Source organism: Gopherus flavomarginatus, chromosome 7, assembly GCF_025201925.1.
Source record: "Gopherus flavomarginatus isolate rGopFla2 chromosome 7, rGopFla2.mat.asm, whole genome shotgun sequence".
Taxonomy (NCBI): domain Eukaryota; kingdom Metazoa; phylum Chordata; order Testudines; family Testudinidae; genus Gopherus; species Gopherus flavomarginatus.
In genome coordinates, this window is record NC_066623.1 from 91,769,201 (window position 1) to 91,790,403 (window position 21,203).

The following is a 21,203-nucleotide window of genomic DNA, read 5'->3' on the forward strand; positions in this document are numbered from 1 at the left end:
CGGAAAGTGTGTATAAAGTAATAAAAAAATCAAGTGCAAGAGTTAAAATTAAAAGCAATGTTCTACTTAAAAAAAAAACTTTTTATGTATACACAAACACGAAACAAATTAGATTTTTACTAGGAAAATCTACTTTTATAAACAAATACAAATTTGGATTTAATGGGATTGGTGTTTCTGCGTTTTTCAATCACAAATTCGCTTAATATTAGGAATAATGCTGGAAAGTTGAATCCTCATGTCAGGCGCAGCATCAAGTCTATTCCTATATTTGGTTTTTGTTGCAGTATAATACGAAAATTCCGTCTCTCACAAATAAGTTGGAAAAGGAAGGAGCACTCGAACTGCATGTTTAGCCACATTAGGGTACTCTTCTATTAGGCTGCTCCAAAAATTATTCAGTGGAAGATCCTTAAACTTTTGTTTCAAATCAGAGTCAGAAATTAAGTCGATTAGACTTTCATAATCGTGTGCAGTAAAGCCGACTGGTTTGGCTGTAATTACAAATGGATTTCGAACCCAAGCATTACCATCAGTAGTTGTAGGAAAATATTCTAATAAAGAGGACTGCAAATCACGTAAGTGCTGTAAAATGGTGCTAGAAACTTCTTCATGGACTGTAGTATTTATTTCAGTCAGAAATTCATGTACTGTAGGGAAGCAGTCGAAGTTATTCTGTTCTACAGAAGATGCCCAGAATTCCCATTTATTTTTTAATGAAAAAATTTTATCCATTGTAGTAAAAAGAGTCACTTTCTTTCCTTGCAGCAACAGATTAATTTCATTTAATTTTGCAAAAATATCTGCAAGATACGCAAGTCTCATTAGCCACGAGGAATTTGTCAGACAATCATTACATTTTCATCCTGAATTATCTGAAGTGAAGAATACCAGTAGTTCACTACGAATCTCAGAAAGCCTCACAGGCACTTTTCCTCTGGATAGCCACCTCACTTCCGTATGTAAAAGAAGCACTTTGTGCTGACTACCCATTTCCTCACACAAAATTTTAAATAACCTGGATTGAAGTGGTTGAGATTTGACAAAATTGATAATTTGTACTGCTTCATCGAGCACAATTTTCAGATATGCTGGTATTTTTTTAACTGCAAGTGCTTGTCTGTGTAGAACACAATGGCTCTTAGTGCTTTCTGGTGCCACATTTATGATTCGTGTTACAGCTCCCTTGATCTTCCTGGTCATTGTCTGAGCACCGTCAGTACATACATCAATACATTTTCCTTAACTAATTTCATGCTTTCTGATAAAATTGTTGATGCAGTTGAATATTTCTTCTCCAGTTGTATTGCTTTGCAGAGATTCACATAAGAGCAGGTCCTCTTCAATAATATTATTAAATCTATATCGGACAAATACTAGTAGCACAGCAAGTCCTGAAACGTCAGTGGACTCATCTAGATGCAATGAATACTCATGGCAAATTTTCAGTCGGCAAATGCTCTTTTTCAATGTCATCGGCGAGATCTTTAATAGGGCATGCAACAGTATTATTTGACAACTGTACAGCATCAATTTTTTTTACCAGACTACTCACTCAACATACACGTTACAATAGCTTTTGCGTAAGGCTTGATAAGCGTTTCTCCAATAGTGTGAGCTTCTCCAGCAAGCGCTATATGGTAACTTACTCGATAAGATGCCTCTGTTGCACTTTTGTTGTCTGTTTCAGCAATTTTAATCATCAAAAGATTACAATTTCCAAGTGAGTCACGCTTCCTCTTGAAAAAACTTATGTCTTTTTGTCTTTGTATTCAGCATGCTTAGTTTCCAAATGCCTACGAAATTTAGCAGGAGCCAGTGAATTGTTTGCTAGTATTTTGTTGCACATGATGCACTGCGCATCAGGAACATCTTTATTTCCAACATACATAAAACCGAAAGACAAATAACTTTCATCATACTTTCGTTTTGGTCTTTTAACACCTGCTGCTTCTTGTTTCTTGATATACTTTGGTGGAAATTCTTTCACCTTGGATAACTCACTAGTACTAACAGATTTTTCAGCAACAAAAGACTGCAATTGTTCATCCTCACTTTGAAGTGTCACAATATTTTGCTCATTTTAGTTGGAGTACCAGAAGAACTTGCTTTTCGTTTCAAAGTTCCTTCTTTTAGTCACAAATCCATGGTGATTAGGTTTAGTAACAATATTTAGAAATACTGATTTTTGTCAAATTTTGTTTGTCACAAATATTTATATTGTTTTGAGCAAAGCTAGTTTAGTTGTGCTTATCGCACACACGGTAAAGACCCAGAGGTTTGAATATGTTATATTCAACATGGTGAATATAACCTTATATTATATGTTATATTCAACATGGCGTAAAGAGAATGGTGTGTGCATACCACTGCAGTTCGTGCAGCCTCGAGCAGAAGCAGTACAACATCACTGAAACGTGCCCGAAAGGGGTAGACATCAATATGCTTGCATGCTACATTCTCTTTACGCCATGATATTCAATATGAGATCAATAACCGGAAAAAGAGTTTTATGTTAAATTACAGTCATTCAAAAAGAGTTGTAAACTGCTTCAAATATGCCAAATTTAAAATAAAAAATAAATTTAAAGACCCTTTTTTAAAATTATGATTCTTTCACAGAACACCTATTCCCATTGCGCGGAACACCAGTGTTCCGCGGAACACAGTTTGGGAAACACTGCATTAGAGCCTTGTCCCAGACAGCATAGATTATAAACCCCAGTGGTTGTATTAAGCGAAGAAAGTCCCTTGTAGATGTCTGTACTTGGTCTACTGACCTGGTCCACCTAAAGCATGGTGTCTGAGCTGGGGAGAAGAAAGTAGGGGGAATCGGTTCTGCTATTAGCAAGACTCCACATCCTAATTCAGTATCCTGTTAATGTTCAACTGAATTTTCCTCCCCTCATGGCAGGTAATGCTTGAGAATTTTTCATGCAGGAGAATCTCAGTGAGATTTCTGGGCAGGGTAAACTTCCAGTGGTTGCTCTGTAGCTTAACAGCTCTCTCCAACTCTTTGATATGTTGTTCAGCCAGCAAGTGATGAAAAGATCTCCATTGTATAGATAGATAGATGGAATTCCAGCACTAGCCTAGAACATTTTCTCTCTCTTCCCCTTGGGGACTTCCAGCAGGCTTTCCCAGCCTGAAATAATACTGAAACCAATACTGGTAACAGGCCCCTGGTCTAAATAGCCTAACCACCCCCCAATCAGTTCCTGGTATATTTACTTAAATCTGAAATTCCTTATGTCTTTGATCTGGATACATGGTTACCAGGAGCTTCTGAAGATGCCTGTGTGTAAAGATGGAATAAAAGTATCAAATTATGGTATGATAGATGGGAGATATTTTTATTTATGAACGAAAAATAATTTTAAAAGTTGAAGGCCCTGTTGGATCAAGGCAATCATCCAGGTCTCTTGAGGAGAGGACCCTCAACCAGCATGGAAAAAGGAAAAGGTTCAGATGACCTGTTGCTTGAGTTATGGCACAGGTTAGAACAACAAACACCTGGAGGAGCAGGAGATGGAAAGAGAGAAGGCAGTTAGGGAGACTAGTGATGCAGTTCTTGATCATGCCCACAGGATGAGGAAGCAGTGTGGCTGCCCATCCTGATGGCTAGCAGTCTCCAGCTCCTGCACCATCACTAATGCCTACAGACTCTCCTTCACTTTACCGCACCCTGTGCAGACAATGAACAATCCAAAGATGGGGTTGGCTATGACCCATTCTATGACCTGGAATGGGCAGATGTTCCCCATTTACTCTATCCATGTACAATGTGTAGATCTGCAGGTAATAAGAATGGATACGCATAAAACATCCAGTTAGCAATGAGACTTCAGGTAATGGCACAATTCTGCAAGTTTGCACTTTTACTTACTTGTGTATAGGGAACTAGGATGCTTGCAATGGTTTTCAGAATACTTTTAGTTATGTTAATAAATTGGCTTGCTTGAAAAAAGATAGTCATGAAGTTTTTGAAAGCTTTTAATAAAATATCAAACTCTTACCACACAAAAGCAACAACAAATAAACTCATATATCTCTTACAGCTCTACAGTGCACATTTCCTCATGTGTCACCCTGCACTGAAAGGATATGGGAACACAAGGAATCACTTGAATTTCCTTTGCTTGCCTGGACTAGTCTCAGTAATGACAAAGCACTTTCTGGTTGCTTGTACTAGATCTGCAAACCAATGGTGTCAGGCCTACTCCATGTGAAAATTCTTGCCCTTCTCCTCAGAGATGTTGTGGAGAGTCACAATAATACAGATATCAGAGGGGCAGCCGTGTTAGTCTGGATCTGTAAAAGCAGCAAAGAGTCCAGTGGCACCTTACAGACTAACAGACGTATTGGATGCATCCAACAAAGTGGTATTCACCCACGAAAGCTCATGCTCCAATACGTCTGTTAGTCTATAAGGTGCCACAGGACTCTTTGCTGCTTTTAATAATACAGAAGGCATTGGTCACAGTGGCATCCAAACAATTTTGTAGGAAGTCCCATTTTGCTTTCAAATGTACACACTACCACATCCTGTAGCTGCTAAACTGCTTCTGTCAGGTCAGCTCTGTAGCCAGACTATAGTTTCATGAGCTATGGCTGTAAAGGGTAAGCATGGGCACAGACCCTTACCCCCACTGGTAACCATGTTATTTGGAGGGAATAAGGTTCCTGCTTGTCCAAACAGGAACCACCAGATCTCAGCACGCTACTAACATGCAACTTGTTGGTACATGCCTGCATTGGCATTTATGACTCTGCCTTTTTGATTAACTAAGGCAGGGGCAGTCAAACTTTTTGGCCTGAGGGCCGCATCTGGTTTCAGAAATTGTATGGAGGGACAGTTAGGGGAGGCTGTGCTTCCTCAAACAGCCAGGAGTGGCCCAGCCCCCTATATGCCCCCCCCCGCTTCTCGCCCCCGATGCCCCCCGGGACTCCTGCCCCATCCAACACCCCTCCCATTCCCTTACGTGTCCCCCTCCCTCCCGAGACCCCTGTGTCTGAACAGCACATAGAACAATGAGTCCCAGTGGATTGGAAGTGACAAGTCAAGGGCTCTAATTCCTGTCTCTGCTATGGACCAGCTACGTAACCTTGGATGTATCATTTCAGGGTAAGTGAAATAAACAGGGATAGGGAAGACAAGGTAACAGTAATACAAGCACGTGCTCATGTACATTAGCTGTGCACACAATGTAACTTACTGCCAGTAGAACCATTTTTATGTGAGTGTTCTGTAGGTACAACAGAGCAGAGATGCTTCCAGAGGCACTTGAAGGAGACAAGGTAGTGAGTGGATTTATTACTTTTTGGTAGAAGTTACCATACGTAAGGGTCAGTACAGGGGAGAACTCCAGAAGTGAATGAATTGGCAATGAGGGCAAGGAATGTTGTAGGAGCAAAAATACAATCAACAGTGCAATAGGTAATTAGTAATGTAAGTCTCAATCCTGCAATAGATCTGAGTAGTTGAATCCACGTGCCCCCATACCACTTCATTGCAGGACTGGGTCTTTATTCAGTTTCCCCTGAGTCTTACTCAGCAACAGGAAGAGGAAAACCATTGTTAAAAATAGTGAAGTATGATTGCAAACTTCAAAAGTTGGCAGGTTGACTTAGGAGGCTGAGATGACTTTTAACTGATTTTTTTGTGGGGTGGGGTGGGGTGGAGTCTAGATTAAGTTGACAATGTCCCTCTCAGCAAATGCTTCATTTAACTTTTCAACTCAGATTTCTTCTAGTGCCAAGGCTTACGAATAACTGTAATAACGGATTATGATGTAAATGGTATCGCTGCTATAATTAAAATTACATAATGGTTTCCATTCCAATCTTACTCAGAACCTTCCTCAATTGTCACCCATCAGTCTGAAATTTTCCAGACCTCAATGGGTGTGTTTCTTTTTTGGAAGTTTAAACCAAAGTTCAAGAATGAGGAAAGTGAAACTCAAAATAGCTAAAAGTAAATGACAATTATAATACAGTAGTTTCAAATATTTTAAACTAATATTTTAGTTTTGTAATGTACAATCCAAGCTCCAACTATAATCTTAAATGACAATGAGTATACTATGGTAAGCTAAACAGAATGTCAGACTGCCTTCTTCTTTGAGTACTGCTTTTGTGGTTTATGACTCACCAAAAGATCTAGATTAAATCATTTCCTTGTAATTCACTGCATTACAGCCATTATTCTCTAGTCACCTAATTCTGAAACCTTTACTCTTGCACTTTGTGCAATTGATTTAAATGGGAATAGTCTCATGAGTAAGAATTTCAGGCTTGTGACCCTGTGCATTTATGAAATGGAGCAAAGTTGTTCTGTGCTGAATTATAACAGACTTATTCTAAATGTTTGTGAAAAAATACATTCAGCATCTTAGTAATAAAAATGTTTTGTTTGTTTCTAAGACTATCTTTTAGATTGCTAACATACATTAAACTTACAGGAGTAAATATGAAATGAAAATGATGACTGACTGCATGTATTTGAGTATAGCAACTTATTTTTGCATAAAACCACTTTGTAATGGAGACCCACATTAAAGATTTATGTTAAGCAGACAAAGGAGCCACTAACTGGATTTATATAATTTATTTTTAAATTAAAAAGCTACCCCTGTAAAACAAAACATCTGGATAGAGAATTAGAGATGAGTAAATATCCTTTATCAGACTCATTCCTCCTATTCATGGCACACAAGGGAGATTCCAGGGATAGCTGGCAGTCATGGTAGCTCCTGGAAGCACAAGTAAGGAAAATGTTCATGCAGTCCAAGGGCAACAGCAAGCATGGCTAGGCAGCAAAGCAGAGGACTTGAAACTAAGATAACATGGAAGGTGAGAATTTGGCTTTTAATAGCACAGGAATTTGTTAAGCACCTTAGAGACCATGAAAGCTTATGCCAAATAAATTCATTAGTCTCTAACGTGCCACAAGTACTCCTGTTCTTTCTTCTCAGTGTCTGTTTTCCATGGTTTTAGCTTTTCTAAAGCACACAGTTCTTGCACTTATTTAAGTCTAACAGCTTTTAAAAAATCTGTACACCTTCCCTTACAATAATCAAAGTTATGTCTGCAAGGGATTGTATCTATCATAAAAGTTACTGAGTCTTACCTAATATATAAACATCATTTATAGTGCCTCAGTGATCTCATGTGCAAGGGTGTTCTATCGTTGAATTGCTGTTACAGTAAGGACATGTTTCTCTCTCATCTCAACTAAACTCTCCCTTCTTTAGTCTGAAGTCATTCTTTCCTGTTTTTCTTCCCAATAACGTCAACCTGTTACATAATGGTTTCATTACACTGTAAAATACATACAAAAGCAAATACTCTTCCTAGAGGGATTTTTTCCCTCCAAAAAATAAACTGCTTAAATTTCAAGATTAAGTAGGCAGATGTTTCCTAAAGTTGGCTGATGTGTGGTATTTTGAAAAATCAACTTTTTGACATTTGATTTTACGTTTTGGCACTAATTTTGAAAGTAAGCCACTGAGTTATTAAACTGAGCTGTTGCCCTGCCAATACATTGCATAACATTTTGTTACTAATTATTGTGAAAGGACAGGCCTCTAAACCACCAAAGCATTCTATAAAGTGATATCTGAATTCTCATGGCAACTTTCTAGCTGCTTCCTGGATACTGTTAGGTCTAAATATGAGAGTTGGAAGGAAAGGGGAAGATTGTTGAGATTTTGCCTTGACCAGAGAAAGGGCTGAAGATCTGCTTTCTGCTCAACAAACCGCAGTGAGGGAAACTTGAGATTGCTGATTCCCAACTCAGACCCCCAATTGAAGTAAATTTAGTACAAAGGGCTATTGGCTGCATAAATACTGCGACCTCAAGTTAATGGAAATATAAACTGTAAGTGTTGTTCAGAAGGATGGTTTGTCTTCAGAGTACATCTAATTAGCATCAATATTAAATCTGCAGTTGGGGAGGAACTTTGAACAGAAAATTTGGCACGACCTCCATAAAACGTTGGAAAAGGAAGGTTCCGTAGCTGTTGAGAATAATAGTCGGGGATTGGCAGTTAGCTCTTGCTGGCTAAGAGCTTCCCTTAGGAAAGGGGGAGGCTCTTTAGGAAGAACCAGAGTTAGCTAGATGGTTACAAAATCATGAGAAATAGCTTGTTCCCAGTAAAAACGAGGAGTCCTGTGGCACTTTAGAGATTAACAAATTTAGAGATGCATCTGATGAAGTGGGTTCTAGCCCACGAAAGCTTATGCCCAAATAAATCTGTTAGTCTTTAAGGTGCCACAAGGACCGCTCGTTGTTTTTGCTGATACAAACAAACACAGCTACCACTCTGAAACCTTGTTCCCAGTGTTCTACATGCCAGAGATTGTATTTTGTGTCTTGTCTTTTCTTTAAATATATGTAACTTTAACAGGAAGGGACCAAAGAACAAGGCAGCTTCAAAATGGTTTCTTTCTGAAAGGAATGAAAGAATATTGATCAGTAACTGAACCTTTATAGTAATGAGCATTAGAAGAAAGGCTGGTGATTGTGGACTAGATGGGTTGCCAGAATCCTTCCATTCTTCAGGCACCTCCAGAGCATCTATTAAATAGAGCCCAGATTACAACTATCTTGATATTGTGCATCTGTGTAAGGGATCATGCACCACCAATAAGGAAAAGATATTTAGGACCCAAATCTGGACTGCTGAAGTCAAATGGAAGTTTTGCAATGGGAATGACAACAGTTCAGCAGCCTCCTCTGATCAGGCACTGGACAGATTTCAACCTAAATACTAGGGAAAGATGTATTCATCACTGTATAATAGCTACTTTTCACTGTGGAGGTGTTTAGTTTAGACCTCTACCCTGATATAACACTGTCCTTGGGAGCCAAAAAATCTTACCGCGTTATAGGTGAAAACGCGTTATATTGAACTTGCTTTGATACGCTGGAGTGCGCAGCCCCGACCCCCAGAGCACTGTTTTACTGGGTTATATCCGAATTTGTGTTATACCAGGTCGCATTATATCGGGATAGAGGTGTATTTGGAAATGACTGGTTTAATAGTCAGATATTGTTTTAAATTTTACAGTAAGTGTGGCTTGCAATTGATTCATTTCAAGATCTGCAAGTTAGAAAAATTGTTAGCTATTTTAAACTTGTCTCATTCTGGCCTCTCCCGTTCCTAAATGGGAGACAAGATTACTGTACATTAGTACCAACAGCCAACCAGGAGTGCTCACCATTATGTTTTTGCTACTTTATAATTTTCTGTAGTTTGTTTGTGACATCTAAATTATTTGCTGTGGAAATCCATGTCTAAAACTAGTCTAGATAAAGTGCCAAGAAACCTATTGCAGGAAATGATCCTATAATGCCAGAAGGAAAAGTCTACATCAGTGGTTCTCAACCTTGTCAGACTACTGTACCCCTTTCAGGAGTCTGATTTGTCTTGCGTACTCTAAGTTTCACCTCACTTAAAAACTACTATCTTACAAAATCAGATATAAAAATTAGGGCTGTCAATTAATCGCAGTTAACTCACGTGATTAACTCAAAAAATTAATCGTGATTAATCGCAGTTAAACAATAGAATACTAATTTAAATTTATTAAATATTTGTGGATGTTTTTCTACATTTTCAAATATATCGATTTCAGTTACAACACAGAATACAAAGTGTACAGAGCTCACTTTATATTATTTTTGATTTTTTAATCACGTGATTAATCATGATTTTTTTAATTGCTTAACAGTCCTAATAAAAATATAACAGTCACAGCACGCTATTACTGAGAAAATGCTTACTTCTCATTTTTTAGAATATAATTATCAAATACATCAATTAGAATATAAATAATATACTAACATTTCAGTGTATAGTATATAGCGCAGTATAAACAAGTCATTGTATGAAATTTCAGTTTGTATTGACTGCTAGTACTTTTTATATAACCTGTTGTAAAACTAGGCAAATATCTAGATGAGTCGAGTACCCTCTCGAAGACCTCTGTGTTCTCCCAGGGGTACATGTACCCCTGGTTGAGAACCACTGGTCTAGATGAGCTAAAAGGACCTAAAAGCCCCAGTAATGGCCCAGTATTTTATTGGAGACAATGAAGTGAGGTATTTCTTGGCAATGCTTGCAAAAGCCCCTACTTGTAACCTCTGTGAATTCTGCAATCTGTGCTGTGGAGGCAGCAGAGTTAGGAACGACTCCATCACCCTACTTCAAATCCACACAGAAATACCATGATTATTAATGATGCTCAGAAATCTGCCCCATGCATCACCCTTCCTCACACAAGCCCCTTTCTGAGAGACTTTATTTTGGATCCAGCTACCAGATTGAAAGCTTTGACTTCCTTTCATCCCCCACATTGCTTCCCTCCACTCTGACTCTCCTGCCCACTTCTATCTCTACTGCCTCAGCTCCAATCTACAGCTTCAACTACCTGCCTATCTCGCAATCAGCTCTTCCCCTGTGACACAGCTCCAAACCCTACTATCCCCACCCTTACATCCCTGAACCCCCAACTCCTCTCCTTCAGCTGAGTAGCCCCTCTTGCCCCCCCAGGACTCATCATTGGTGTCATCTGGAGGGTCCAAAGACAAATCCACTCTATCCTCTCCTGTAGTCTTCAGCAGTTGGCTGATGGCTTGCTCATCCCATCTCCTTCTTTGAGGCACCACTGCCTCCCGCATCACATGACATGCATCTTCAGGGGCCCACTAATCTAAGAAAATACATTTTCAGGGATAGGACCACTGTCCTTCCTCCTGCTTTCTGGAGGAACCCGGCTCATGTTGAGCCCCATCTTCTATTGGTTGGGCATACACACCAGGGATTTCTTACACTGGAGCATACTCCCATATATGGACTTAAATCTTCCCCAGAGGGAATCCCTGCCACTAGTGGATGGAGCTTCCTCCTAAACCCAGTCTACAGAAAGCCTGACCAGAGCCCAGCACCCTCACTGTAGACCATGTGGACAGGGCAATGGCCCTGCCCTTGAAGATGCAGCATCTTGGAATTGAAAGGATCATGTCCCCTTTTAGCAAACCCTGTGAAGATGCTTTCCTTGACAATGGGGAGGCAGGGACTTAACCAGCTGGCAGCAGCAAGTGGTGTGGGGCAGCAAGTGGTGCGGGGCTAGGAATTACTCTCTTTATGGCCAGAGCTGATAGCTGCTGGGCTCTCTTATCTGCCTAATGATACAGCTTTACTCTCCTTTAAACCTCTCTTTTTTACCTGACCTCTGTACAAAAACATAAAACACTTTCAATTTTAAAAACAGGTATTTTGTTTGGAGAGGTGGTTTGGGCAGTATGTATCACAGGAACCCCTGGAGTGCCTGATCTCTAATTTGCACCATAAACTCTATGCCAGGCCCTGAACTGAATACTCTAATTTGCACCATAAACTCTATGCCAGGCCCTGAACTGAAAGATGCTATAATTTCTGATCTGGATTTTGTATTGAACCTGGGATTAACCATGAAGGCCGACTAGAAGCTTCTGGTAGTGCAAAGGACAGCTTTCACAGAGAGGTGGTCTGATATTAGTAATGTTCTACACTTATCTGTATTCTTTACAGGCTAAATTTAAGGTTCTGCTAATCCTTTATAAATCCCTAAATATCTGAAAAGTAATTAATTGCAACTATGGAGGAGGAAGAGACCACTAAAACATATATCAGATCTGCCTAAAGCCAGACAGCATCCTTGAGTGAAAACAAACAGAACAGCTACTACAACTTCTGTGGGGAGGTCCCTCACTGACTTCAGTCAGATAGCTGATTGAAAAGGTCTTGGAAAAAAGGTAGGCAGTATCAGTTTGGATAAAACGTAAGGGAAAGGGCTGGTGACTGTGACAGGTCAGGATCCGTAGACCCTTTTTCCTGGTGAGCAGTTATAAAGTTAACCTTCTTGTCCTAGAAGAGGCCACAGATAAAGACAATATTGTCCTGCTGGAAAGATGTTTAATGGTTGCCATCAAGTGGGTCTTTCATCTACAATCAAAAAACTGGTTAAAGCTAAGCACCTGTCTTTCCCGCTCCATGGAAGACACAATTAAGCTCTTTTATGTTGTGACATAGTTGAAAATAAAAGCTGCCACTGCCCAAAGCAATGGGCCATATGGCAATGTTTGAGCAGAAGCTAACCTCTGTGGCAGTAGTCCCCACCTTTTCGTCTGGCGGGTGCCAGATGAAGGAACATGGCTGCAGTTGAGCATCCACTGAAATGCTGCTGAATTTCTGCGGCATTTCGGCGGCGATGCCTCTTGATGACATTGCTTGTCGGCAGCAAGTGGCGTCATCAAGAAGCATCACCGCGGAAATGCTGCAGAAACTCGGAGGCATTTCGGCAGATGCTCAACTGCTGGCCAGGACGCGGGAGCATTTAGGGTACTCCTGCTCTGTGGGATGATGTGTTCCCTGATTGCTTGTGCTTCCATAGTTTTTGCATTTGCAAAGTGTGTGTAGAGAAGAAAGCCAGCAGACAGTGACAGAAGCATCTGTGGCATGATGATGGTCCTGAGAAGAAGTAGAAACACAAAATTCCTTGAGAACTGACTGGCTTGGGGATTGGCTCAGCAAGGAAACTGCCTTACTCATTACAACATCCAGGGAAACTAGGGTGACCAGGGAGCAAGTGTGAAAAATTGGAACAGGGGGTGGGGAGGTAATAGGAGCCTATATAAGAATAAGACCCCAAAATCAGGACTATCCCTATAAAATCAGGACATTGGGTCACCCTAATTGAAACAAGACTCTTTGAACATCCTTTGTAAATCAACAGGATTGTGCCAAAAAATACACCTGACTCACTTCATCAATTTCTCTTACTAATGGACACAAATGTGAAAACCCCCAAAAGTTGCTTATGTGGTTAAGCCAAAGGGGGGTGGGCACCAGTCTAAAACAGGGGTTCTCAAACTGGAGGTTGGGACCCTTCAGGGGGTAAAGAGGTTATTGCATGGGGGGGTCATGAACTGTCAGCCTCCACCCCAAATCCCACTTTGCCTCCAGCATTTATAACAGTGTTAAATATATAATAAAGTGTTTTTAATTTCTAAGGGGGGGTGTCACACTCAGAGGCTTGCTATGTGCAGGGGCGCTCCAGCACGCCAAGTGCGTGTTTGGGGCAGCAAGCCACGGGGGGCGCTCTGCCAGCACTGCGACGACAGCAGGCAGGCTGCCTTCGGCGGCTTGCCTGTGGCGGGTCCGCTGGTCCTGCGGCTTTGGGGGACTTCCCACAGGTCCCGCAGGAGGTCCGCCGAAGCCGCGGGACCAGTGGACTCTCCGCAGGCAAACTGAAGGAGGCAGCCTGCCTGCCGTGCTTGGGGCGGCAAAATCCCTAGAGCCGCCCCGGCTCTGTGAAAGGGGCCATCAGTACAAGTTTGAGAACCACTGGTCTACAAGCCCAGAGCTGCCTGCCTGGGGAGCAGCTGGAGCCACTTCCTCTGGCTGGGCCTTGCCACCCCAACGCCTGCATGCTCTGAAGAGGGGGTTTTAGGTGAGGGCAGGGAATGCACCAGCTCTGCCCCCTCCCTCGCACCTCTTGCTTCCACCACCCGCATCTCACAGTGCCCAAGTCAGGCCCAGCCCGGCTCTTGACTCACACGCCCTCTGGCCAGACGCCCGCCGGGCCCCTGTCAGCAGAGCCGGCTCGCACCCAGCCAGGGACCGTCCCCCTACGCTACTCGGGGAGAACTGTCACTGCGCCGACCCTCACCCCGCCAGCGTAGGCGGCGGCTGGCCGCCTCCCCCAGCTACCAGCAGGCGGAGCTGCAGGGAGCGGGTCCCCGCTGCAGCGGGGGGAGGGGAAGGAAGCGGAAGGAGCCGCCGCGCTGAGGGGGGAGCAGGCGCTGTGTGGAGCCGCCGCCGCCGCCGCCTGGAGCGCGGCACGGAGAGAACGAGCAGGGGACACGGCTCCTCTGCCGGCAGGCTCCGTGCGCGTGAGACAGCGGGAGCCAGGTGAGGCCTCGACACAAGGGAAAGGGGGGACCCGGATGATGCGGAATTCGGCGCCCGCGAGGGGGGGCGGACGGAGGGGGAAATTCCCACGTGACCAGCGCGTGGGGGAGGAGAGTCGCGCGCCCCGTACGAATCCCAACTGTCTGGGGCCGGAGCGGCGAGGCAACTCTTGCGCGTGCGCATCGGCTCCGCCCCTCCCCCCTCCCGTCGCGTGCGTGTACATGTGCGCGCGCCGGGTGCCAGCACGAGGCGTTTGCTGCGGGACCGGGACACGGGCGCGGCGCTACCGCCATGTTGATTCCTAGCGCAGCTGTGTGGGAGGGGACAGTATGAGACAAGGAGGGGGGAAAGGGAGTGAGTTCTCGCGAGGCTGTGTGGTTCCCGTGGGAGCTGGCCGGCAGCAGGATGGCGGCGCGGCGCTGGGCTTGCTGGGTAATGGTACCTGGGGTCTAGGGGGCGGGGACCGTGGGAACAGCCTCCTCGCACCCTCCCTGCCTCAGGGCACACGGGGGGCGGGGTTGAGCACCCTGGGGAATCGGCCCGTGCGGTACCCGTTGCTGCCCCACAGTAGGCGCTGAACTGGTCTCCCGCGCTGACTCCCTGTGGCCCACTGACAGTTTGTGTTTCCCTTGCAGCGCTGTCTGCCCTTAAGTTCCCCCCGCTGTCTGCCTGCCCCATAGCCCTGCCCTAGAGTGCCCTTATTTTCTCATACAGCCCTGCCTCTTCCTACACCTCCCATTGTCCTCAGGCAAAGCAGGCTTCCTGCACTCTGACCGTGCCCTATCCTGTAGCACCTTGGGCCATCCTCTGGGCAGTGTGCTTAAACACCCCAAACACATCTCTTACATCTACAGCATGCCTAGCACGCTGTGGTCACTACTGCATATCAGAACAAATAATAATGCTGTTCCCCTGGGTAGACCTTGCTCCCAGCACTGCTTTGTCTGCTCCTTGCATGTTTCTGTTGTGATTCCTCTGAAGGTGCCCTGTAGCCCCCTCATCACTTCTGTTTTACAGGAATGCCAATATCATGGTTGTGATAGGTGAGGTAGACAGGTCTAAATAGAATGGACAGCAATGCCAGGTGCTGCAGACATGACCTCCTGTGACTACTGTGGCGTGCTGCGGCACCCGAAACACACTTTCTCTTATATTTGAAAAGTGCTTTACACAGTAGTCATTATTGGAAATTAAAGAAAATAATAATATTCTGCAGCACCCAAGCATTCCAACTCTGCAGGACTCCCTGCATTTCTCATCTTGGTCCCTCACAGGTTTTGCATATGGTCCTACTCCTGCCCTGTAGCATCCCTGTTACATGTCACTTCTGGTTACTCAAGGCACCCTGACAGTTCTCCTATGCTAAAACTGCAACATCCCTTGTTGTTACAGTTCTAGACTGCTACGTAACTCTGAAATTTCTACACAGTCTACAACATGTGACACTCAATTCTTTAAGCCTGGACTTCTGGAGCATATTATCAGCTATTGAGAAATGTGGTCTGTTAATTTTATGATGGGACTACCCAAGCACTGGGATCTGTATTGCTATTATCAGGTTCACTGTACCGTGTAACTTAGTGCATGTAAATGGACTCAGGTTTCCAGAGGTGGAACTCTGGCATGTGATCTAGCCCCAATTAAATACTGAGTTGGCAAACCTTTGAGAACACACTTTTTGTTTGTGTTTTTCTAGTTGTAATGTTCGATTAATCTTACTAACTATTATTCACTTTTTAAGTTTTTGCTTGTGATGTGTTTTAATACTTGATTATACAAGAACTGATGCTCCAAAATTAGTTTGTAGATTTATAGCTTATGATTTAAAAGTTTTTCTTGTACGTAAATATACATTTCCCAGAAAGTAAGTTGAAGACAGTAAAATTGATATTGTTCTGTTTTACATAAAAATATCTGAGCATTTTTAAAGTACTTTAAAGTTAATAGAAGCAATAGCTATTATTAAAAAAAACTGATGATGTAGCTCTAGGAGTGAAAAAATAGACAGGAGTTTTGCAGATTTTATGAAGTAGGAGAGTACATGCTAAGATGTTCACTATTTTCATGAGACAGAGAGCCTGGAGATTGGGGTCTTCCTGGCTCTGCTGCATATGTCTGGTGAAATCTGGGCCCTGTTGAAGTGAATGGCAAAACTCCAGCTGATTTCAGTGAAGTCAGGATTCTACCATCAGTATGACTTTGAGCCAGTTACTTATAGTCTGATCCAACTGCAGTTGAAGGCTTTTCATTCATTTTGTTGCTCTCAAGACTAAATAAAATAAGTTGTTTTAAGAGGAGATGTCTTAGAGCCCAAGATTGGGCCTTGCAACTCTTGCACAATAAATTATCTCTATTTCATTCTATTGAATGGTGTAACTATGTGTGGATAAGTAGTAGCAGACTGGACCTTAAATAGAAATATCTTTTTTAATATGATCCTCCAGGTGTATAATTATTTTAAGTCAATGTAGTACTAATTTAGTACAATACTGTAATTGTCACCATTCTGAGTTCTCTTATGTGATTAAAAACTAAGGTGATTATTTCTTTGTCTCTTTTTAATTTTAAAATGTTTATTTCTTTAAGTAATTAACTATTTGAAATAGCATAATTGTTAAGGAAAAAAATAAGCTTTATCATATTTTCAGTGTGAAGATATTTAACATTTGCAGAATCTGAAAAATTTACCACTTACCTAGAACATCAAAGATATTACAGAGTTAAGTATAAAAGAAGAGTTGGGTCTTTGTCAGCGAGGCCCAGGGACAAGGCTCTAGTCCATTCCACTTTCTCTGCCACCTCACCAGCTGAGCAATGGGAAGGTGCTTTGATTTCTGCCAGGGTTTCTTCCTACTCTGCTCAGGGATTCTGTTTTGTAATAGCTTCTGGTTAGTAATAGTCTAATAAATTTGAAGCTTCACCATCCTGTTTCATCCTGAAAGGATGAAGGCCCTTTCTCTTATTCCTCTCCCAGAACCTTCTGGCTACTGAGTTGGGGGATTCTTCATTATTCTAGCCATTCCCTAGAGCTTTCTGGTGTCTGCAAGTATGGAAAGGCTCTGTTACTCTATCCTTCCACCAGCATTCTGGCTAAAGTAGATGGAAGAGAGCATCTTTTCCTTCTGTACTCAGGCGGCTGGTTGGAGGTCTCTGCTTCTTCCCCAGCCTCCATTTTTGTGGCATTTAATTGGTTTACTTTTTATTCAGATTTGGCAGATTATCTTTATAATTATTAGGGCTATAATTTGTTTTAAAGACTTGTATTCTGTAGAAATTAATACTGTAGCTCCCCGCATTTGATAAGGAAAGTTCACTTATTGGAGGTGAGTTAAGTTTTTTCAAGTTGGCAGCATTTGCTTTAGCACCAATCTTGCATTCTGCTTATGAGAACTTGCTTATAAATCAAGTTTTACAGGTAGTTTTATATAACTATGGCCTTAAGGGCACTATAGACATGGCTTCTCTTTTCACATGTCATTTTCACAGTAGAGTAGACTTCATAAAAGAGAACTTTTAAGATCAGATTCACTAAAAATATCTCTAGACTTCTGTAACATCCAGGCCTCGATAGCCTAGGTATGCTAACTCTCTTGCACTGCTATGTTTTTATTTGTGTTCTGTTTGAAGAACTTTTTTAAAATTAATTTTGAAATATCTTTATTAGAAGTAAGTGTTTTTTCTTTTGTATAATATGCTTTCTAGACTAAAATGATTTTAAACAAATCAGTACAGTACTCTACAGTTAAGAACTTAATAATTCTTGCTTCTACACCATATCTCTCCAAAATCACCCTTGTCTGTGTTTTGTTGACCCTTGTTCAAGCTGTTCTGGTACTGAAGTCAGACATGTTTTTTGAGGGTACCCTCAAGTTTTTAATGGAGGGTGAAGGACAGCCTGTCATGTTTGTATGTCCTCCTAGATTGGGAAGAGGTTTGAAGTACAGCAAAAATATAACTTACGTTACATATTTTGGCATCTGTAATCAAAGTAAAGGTGAGGGCAAAACATGGCATGTTGACAAAAGTATGCTTCAGTCTATTACTGTCTAGTCATAATTAGTCTGTTAGGATTGTTTGCATTTGAGCAGTGTCGGTAGTTGCCCTATTTTATATTCTTGCTTGCTTTGGCTTAACACTGTTTCATAATTTTGTTTGTTGTAACTGGTAGCAAATTAGTCATTAATCAGTAAAGCAACAAAATAATAGAAAATTACTTGATTTTTACATTGAGTCAAATGCTGAGAATATAAATCCTGTAGTGCTTTTGTATTTGTTTCATTTCTGTTGATAAGAGGTTTTCTTTTTATATCTACAACCAAGCCAGGAGCTATCACTGAAAGGAATTGTAGGTGTTTGTTAAATTAAAACTTTATTGCATAAATAAAAACATGAATTTTGATCTTAAAACTGATAGGAACCTGATTTCTAAAAAATAGTGAAGGAAGCCTTTTCCCTTACATTAAGGCAGAATTTGAATGATGTAGAAGAATTCATCATTTCCTTTGTTCATTTTAAGAATGTTCCAATTTTGTCCAACTTTTATATTTTGAGCCATACTTTAATGCAGATATTGCCTTCTCCTGTTCACTGTTTAAAAATAGGAAGAAGGTGGTTTATGAATGTTTTATAATATTCCCAAGGCAGTTATAATGATTGCTTATACTGGAAAATAATATTTAGAAAAGTGTTTGTCCTTTTAGTTGTCTTTTAATAAGGTAAAATGACAAGCTTATATCATATGACCAGTGGGTTCTCCCTTATTCACAGCAAGTGCTTTATAGACTATGTATAGTCCACTAGAATCTCTGTAGTAGAACAATATTAAGAAAATATTTTGAATGGTATAGAGTTGATCCAACTTTGACGTATTAAGACAGAATCAAAATATTAATTTGAAGTGAGCGGGAATACTTTTTTGTAATAAAAATATATATTCTCATGAAAACTAACCAGAGTCAGTCTACAATATTTATGAATACAACAGGAAAATTAAAATTCAGACTAAATGAGAAGCAGCTTGCAGGTGGGGAGAGGAGGGAATTGTTTTTCAGATAACTACATTTGGCATGCATATTTCAGAATGAATCTGTACTTATTTTTACTCTGCATTTGTAGGACTCATTATTTTTACAGATAATCAGTTTCCTGCAGAATTTTACTGTTTTGTTTGGCTTGCAGTACCTATAGCTGTTTGGTTTTGGTTTTGTTTTATTTAATTTATGTTTACAGTTTTTCATTGTACCTGTCTCTGAAAGCCAGAGTAAAACAGCAGTCAGTTTAACTGACCAGAATTTTGGTATTTGATTGTGTTGACAGCCATCAGTATGCTATCTAAATTGGCACAATTAAAAAAAAAATTTTTTTTCTGAACTCTACTTTGCACCAGTGATGATCTGTGGATAGCTCCTCTCTCTGTAGATTTCAGGCAGGAAAGAAGCCAATCAGAAGCTCTCATTGTTTTTTCCTCTGCAACTTTCCCCCTTTTTGTCTGGTCTTCTTATCTTTTCTGCTTCTCCTTTGTAAGGTATCTTCTGTCATTTGGCAAGTGTATTTTTATGGTTTTATATTTTTCAGTATACTCATGGCTTACTGTTTTGGTTTTATGAAAACACTAGGTTTTTACTTTGAGGAGCAAAAGAAAATGAAAAGGCTTCAGGCTCATTGCTTGTAGTGGCTCTGCTCAGGCCACAATACTGGGATCATTCATCCCTACTTGTGGATGTGAAATTGAGAGGATTGTGGACTGCCAGGATTCAGAAATTCATTATTACTTTGCAGCTCCCACAAGACCATCCAGCCTTAATTAGAAACATAGGAGCAGCACCAACATAAACAGAAAATCACCCACAGATTAACTTTCCTGTTACAATGCATTGTTTCCTCATTCACTTCTTTATTTAACATAGAAAATGCTATCCTGGGAGAGTGGTGAAGTATCTGTTATTTTTATCTCATACATTAGTCAGAGTTGGTTTTTCTTTATACTTTAATATATAGTAGGGCTTGATGAATGTAAGACCAGCTCGAGTAATTCTTAAGTCAAATGATACCTCACAAGCCAGCCTTCTAAAAGTATGTTGGTTCTGCTGCATCTGTATCCAAATACTTGATTTTTTTGGGCTCCTGCCACTATTTATTGGGCACTTATTCATTGATTATTCTGCTGTACGTTCCAGATTGGTCCGATGCATGATATTGTTGTTGAGTGCACTTGCTCAGTACTGTACAAAATATAAAGCAATGTCTTTGCATCAGGGAGATTGCAGTCTTTGGAGCAGTGCACAGCATGCTGTTAGCATATAGCACAGTAATTATATGCAATGCAAGAATGGACTCGGAGATCCAGAGAGTAGTGCTAATTTTAGGGGGGAAATGGTTTTGTTCTAAGAAGTATGTTGACAGAATTTGTTGATGTGGATTCGATATTTATCAACCTTCTGGAAGAAGGAGATTTTCAGGAAGGATTTGAATGAATAAAGAGTAGGTGACTGGCACGTTAAGATGCAAATTTCATTCCATACGTTGAAGGAGGTATGATGATGAATAGGATAAGAGAGGGTAATAAGAACGACTTCATTAGTGATGTGAAAGGAGTCAGGGAGATGAGTTAAGAAATCGGAAAATGATGTAGGCAGGGGCCAAATTGTTTAGTCTCGAGCATGAAATATGCGTAGGACTGATCCCTCTGAAGCCCATCACTGCTACATCTATCTGGAGGTTGTGGTGGAAGACTGTGAGGCACTTAACTTCTGTTCTAAACTTTTTGTCATCATTAGGTAAATATGTTGCTATTTGAGGAACTAATTTTTGCTCATAGACTCATAGACTCATAGGTCAGAAGGGACCAATCTGATCATCTAGTCTGACCTCCTGCACAAGGCTAACCCCGATCCTTGAGATGCTACCGGACAAAGATTCTGCAGTGATTGCAAACTCCTATAAATGGTCTTCCAGAATTCTGCTTAATTTAAAAAGAAAGCTGTTGGAACTCTAAATGTCAGAATATGCAACAGGAATACAGGAGTGGCATAAACTATTGATATCCTGGAATTTTGCATTTTAGATTCACCAAACTCAACCATTGATTCTATAGATTTATTTCTTCAGTGGCTATTAAATCTAAATACTGTGCAAAAACAATATTGAAAATGGTTATATTGTGTGACACAGATACAATAAGTAGATTGTAGGGTACTTGTTGCCCACCTATCAAAACTTTTTCAAAAAGATGTTCAGTAGAGAGAA

The 21,203-nt window shown here is 41.1% G+C and overlaps 1 protein-coding gene and 1 pseudogene across 4 annotated transcripts in view; one reads left to right on the top strand and one right to left on the bottom strand.

Moving 5' to 3' along the window:
• Positions 1–159: 159 nt before the first annotated feature.
• On the bottom strand, positions 160–3,976 carry LOC127056016 (zinc finger BED domain-containing protein 5-like; annotated as a pseudogene).
• Positions 3,977–13,834: 9,858 nt separating this feature from the next.
• Positions 13,835–21,203, top strand: part of ZZZ3 (zinc finger ZZ-type containing 3) — a 102,992-nt gene continuing 95,623 nt past the window's right edge. For 2 of the 4 annotated variants that reach the window (XM_050961865.1, XM_050961869.1), the window contains exon 1: positions 14,223–14,390. The gene's annotated coding sequence lies outside the window, so the exon portion shown is untranslated. Of the gene's footprint in view, positions 13,959–14,221; positions 14,391–21,203 lie in introns of those variants that run through there. The other 2 variants (XM_050961867.1, XM_050961868.1) reach the window with 2 other exon arrangements.